This window comes from Rhinopithecus bieti, unplaced genomic scaffold, assembly GCF_001698545.2.
Source record: "Rhinopithecus bieti isolate Rb0 unplaced genomic scaffold, ASM169854v2 scaffold_6708, whole genome shotgun sequence".
Lineage (NCBI taxonomy): Eukaryota > Metazoa > Chordata > Mammalia > Primates > Cercopithecidae > Rhinopithecus > Rhinopithecus bieti.
Genome location: NW_016806329.1, coordinates 986,630 through 991,098, shown reverse-complemented (window position 1 = coordinate 991,098; position 4,469 = coordinate 986,630).

Below are 4,469 nucleotides of genomic sequence, written 5' to 3'. Positions count from 1 at the left end.
TTTTATGGTTTTTTTTTTTTTTTTTTTTTTTTTTTTGAGAGGGAGTCTTGTTCTGTCACCCAGGCTGGAGTGCAGTGGCAGGTTCTCGGCTCACTGCAAGCTCTGCCTCCCGGGTTCACACCATTCTCCTGCCTCAGCCTCCTGAGTAGCTGGGACTACAGGCACCCGCCATCGCGCCTGGCTTATTTTTCGTATTCTTAGCAGAGATGGTATTTCACTGTGTTATCCAGGATGGTCTCGATCTCTTGACCTCATGATCTGCCCACCTCAGCCTCCCAAAGTGTTGAGATTACAGGCGTGAGCCACCGCGCCTGGCCCTTATAGCTATTTCTTATAGTATCTAGCACAGTGCTGAGCTCAGAAGAAATGTTCAATAACTACATGACTGATTTTAAAGTGGTATGTCCCATCTAAAAACGGTATGTAATCTAGTCTGTAGTTGCTTGAAATATGTAGACATTAGTTTGAGGTGACAGACTATGAAAACAATTTAGATTTTACAACATTTAGAAAATGGCTAAAATATTAAATAAATGGAGAGTAGGGGAGAAAGAGGTTACATTGAGGTTAAGACATTTCAGTTGTTCAACCCGGACTAACTGAATCTCACCAACAAAGTCCTTGAAAAATAAACAGTTTAGGCAGAAGGTTGTTCACTGCCAAATCATTTTCTATCACTGCAAAGTTCAATTAACTAATCCAGTGAAATTCCCTTAAATGATATTCAGAACATCTTGGTGAAGAGGAGGCAATCAGTTCCCTATTATACTTTTAAAGAACATTCTCTCCTCTCTTTCTACTTCCTGTTGTGTTGCCCCTCCCAATAGATTTCCTCTAAAGAATTTAAATCACCTTCTAACCTCTTTAAGCTTACATGCATCAATGAGGTAAGTTATAAGTCTTGCCAAAATGTACTGCTTCCGATCTTTTCTAAAAGACATTTTCCTTGATACTCCCCCATAACAGCTATTTAGCTAATCATAAACCAATTTTCAACAGAAATTGTCATTCAAATAAATCTGTTACTTTATAAATATGACATTTCCTAGACTGAAGTTGAAAACCTTTGCACTGGGCCAGAACTTCCTTTGTTTTGTAGCAGGCCTGATAAAATCCTGACCATTGCCTAACCTGCAATATGGGTATTAGTAAGATTGATTTTGGAAGAGTCTCTTGACATCCCTGATGTCAAGAGATGTAGATATAAGGTGTTGCTATCTTGTACTGGCTGCTCTCAAGATCCTGACCTCAAGTGATCCTGACCTCAAGTGATCCTCTGATCCTCCTTTCTCAGCCTCCCTAAGTGCTGGATTTATAGGCGTGAGCCACCATACCCGGCAAATTTTTATTAAGCACTTGCTATGTGCTAGCACTGTTTAGGCATGGTAAATAAAGCAGACAAAAATTATTTCCCTAGGGGAACTTACATTTAATGTGAAAGACAGTCCAAAAGCAAAATATGTATTATCTTACTGATAAGTGCTAAGGAAAAAAATAAAGTATAGAAGTGGGGATATGAAATGGGAAGGAGTGTTGAAATTTTAGATAACCAGGGAAGATCTCATGCAGGTAACTTTTGAATAAACACATAAAGGAAGAAAGTAAAGATATGAGAAAGAAACGTTATATTTTTATAACAGAACAAGAAAGGAGAGGGGAAAGGAGGTAGCATTGTGTGTGCAAGGAGTAGGCAATATACCAGTCTGGAAGTAACTGACTTCTGCATGTAACAATCAGTATTGGTTCTCACTATGGTTACAACACCAGTGCATTAGGACTCAGTACACGCACTAAGCCTGAACAACCCTTTGGTTTTAATTGGCAGGAAGGCTAAGGAGATGGCTTGTAGATTGAAGTAGAACAAAAAAGGCACTTAAACTACTGTCAGATGGGAGGTGAGAAAGCCACTTCAGCTGCTTTTGCTAATTTCAGTGCTTGCATCCAAATAAATGATAGAAGATACTCTATGAAATTATTGTAATATGTAATTAGATAAGGAAGTAGGAAAAATAAAGCAAGTTAACTTGAGAATCTGGAAGAGGTTAATGAAGGTTAAGGAGAGATGAACAAAAAATGATGAGCAGCAATGCAAAGGCCCAGGCTGGTCTTCTGGAGGAGTAACAAAATGAATGTGTGACATGGCAGATGTGGGGGCAGTGAGGGGCCCTGAGGGTGTGGGTCTGCGTTGGTGTATTATGCGTTGAATTGTGTACCCCTCCCCGATTCTTTTTTTTTTTAATTGACACAGGGTCTTGCTCTGTGGCCCAGGCTGGAGTGCAGTGGTGCGATCTCAGCTCACTGTTACCTCCGCCTCCCGGGTTCAAGCGATTCTCCTGCCTCAGCCTCCCAAGTAGCTGGGATTACAGGCACGTGCCACCACGCCCAGCTAATTTATTTATTTATTTATTTTGTAGTAGAAATCGGGTTTCGCCATGTTGGCCAGGCTGGTCTCCAACTCCTCACCTTAAGTGATCCACCCGCCTTGGCCTCCCAAAGTGTTAGGATTACAGACCTTTGAGCCATTGGGCCTGACCCCGGCTAATTTTTTGTATTTTTAGTTAGGGATGGGGTTTCGTCATGTTGGCCAGGCTGGCCAGATTCGTATGTAGAAGTCCTAACCCCTAGTACCTTAGAAGTGACCTGATTTGGAAATAGGATCACTGCAGATATAATTAATGTTCATGAGGTTATACTGGAGGATGGTTCGCCCCTAATGCGTTATGACTGCTGTTCTTATTAAAAAGGGAAATTTGAACACACAAGAACACTGGGAAAACAGCCATGTTCAGATTGGAATTTTGCTGCCACATACCAAGAAACTACCAGAAGCTACGAGAGAGGCCTGAATGAGATGCTTCCCTAGTGCCCTCAGAGGGAGCACAGCCCTGCCTACACCTTGATTTCAAACTTCTGGCCTCCAGAATTGTGAGATAATAATTTGTTGTTCTAAGCCATCCAATTTGTGGTATGTTACAGCATCCCTAGGGAACTAATGTAGTGTGATTATTTTGAGAGGCAAACAAGAAGAGCATCATCCTGAGAGTGAGATGCCTGATAGTCTCGTGCATCAGAAAAGTCCCATATAGTTGACTTTAGCAGTTAAATTGTATTTTCCTGTTTTACTAAACCTTTTTAATTATCGTTTCTTACTGTAGAAAAATCACATAAAACCTGCTCTTTGCTTAACAAATTACAGGGCCCCTTCAGATTTGTGTGCTCGAAATACCAGTCACCCAGCAGAAACTGATGTCTGTGACAATAGGTGACTAATTAAAAAACAAAAAAAAGCCCTGTCTCAACATTGGATTGACCGAGTGAAAGTTGACAGCGGAAAGACACCTCGATTCAGCTATCTTTCTCCCACAGGTTGTACTGCTGACTGCACCCTCTCCCCTGAAGGACTGCGGTCGCTGCGCCTCGGAGAGCGACCAGATTCCGCACCCCACCCAGGAGGGGCCAGGGCAAGATTAGGGTTTCCTCCAGCCTCCTCTCCCAGGGCAGAGGACTGAAGCCAGCCCCGGCCTCACGCGCAGGCCAGGTCGGGAGGACGCCCTTAGTGGGAGCGCCCTGCTCAGGTTCTCTCCGCGGCCGAGGTGGTGGTGGGAGCGGGCGGCAGCCCCGGGATCACAGGACCTCCGCCGGGTTAGCTTGGCTGTGCCGCCGCCAACCCAGCAGGACGCCTATTTTCAAGCCTGGGGAACGTAGTTCCTCCCGCTTTCACAGAGAGCAGGATGGAGCCCGACGGCACCCCGGTTAAAGGGCCTTTCCAGCACCCTCCGAGGAACGGAAGGCCGCGCTCCTCCGGGAGGGAGAACGACACACTCTTCAAGGAAATCCTGGGGCGGACGTTCTCCTCGCTGCCGGGACCTCTGTTTCTAATCTGGCCACTGCTAGAGCAGCCTTAACTGTCCCAATGACACGCCTGCTATAGAGCACCCTCCCGGCGGCCGCTCCTCGGCCAGTTGCCCAGCGGGCGTCCTCAGGTGTCCCCAAGAGGCGCAGGCCTAGTCGCCTACACGTCCTCTCCAGCTTCGTGTCGAGGCGTCAGCTTTGGCTTCCCACCACCCCTCCCAGCTCTGCGGCGGCTCAGCCTCTTCTCCGGTTAATTCTGGCCTGTGCGGCCGGGTCGTCCCATAAAGAAGGCGGGCCCGGGTTCCGGGTGGGGGGTTGGTGGGTCAGGGTGGGAAAGCAAGGCAGAGGTGAGTCCTCTGTTAGCAGATCGGGCTCAATAGCCCCATTCCCTGCTTTCTCCGGGCCCACCCTCCGCCCCTCAGACGGCCGCCATGAAGATCCTCTGCCGCGGCTGCAGCGGGTCTGCAAACACACGCCCACCCGCACGCTTAGCCTTGCTCGCCACAGAGGGAGGGGTGGAAAAGGCACTGAGCATGCTCCGTGGGGAGGGCGGGGCGCTCGCGGGCCGCGAGTCGGAGCCGGCGCTCTTCAGGCAGGCTACCGCGTCTCAGCCGCCC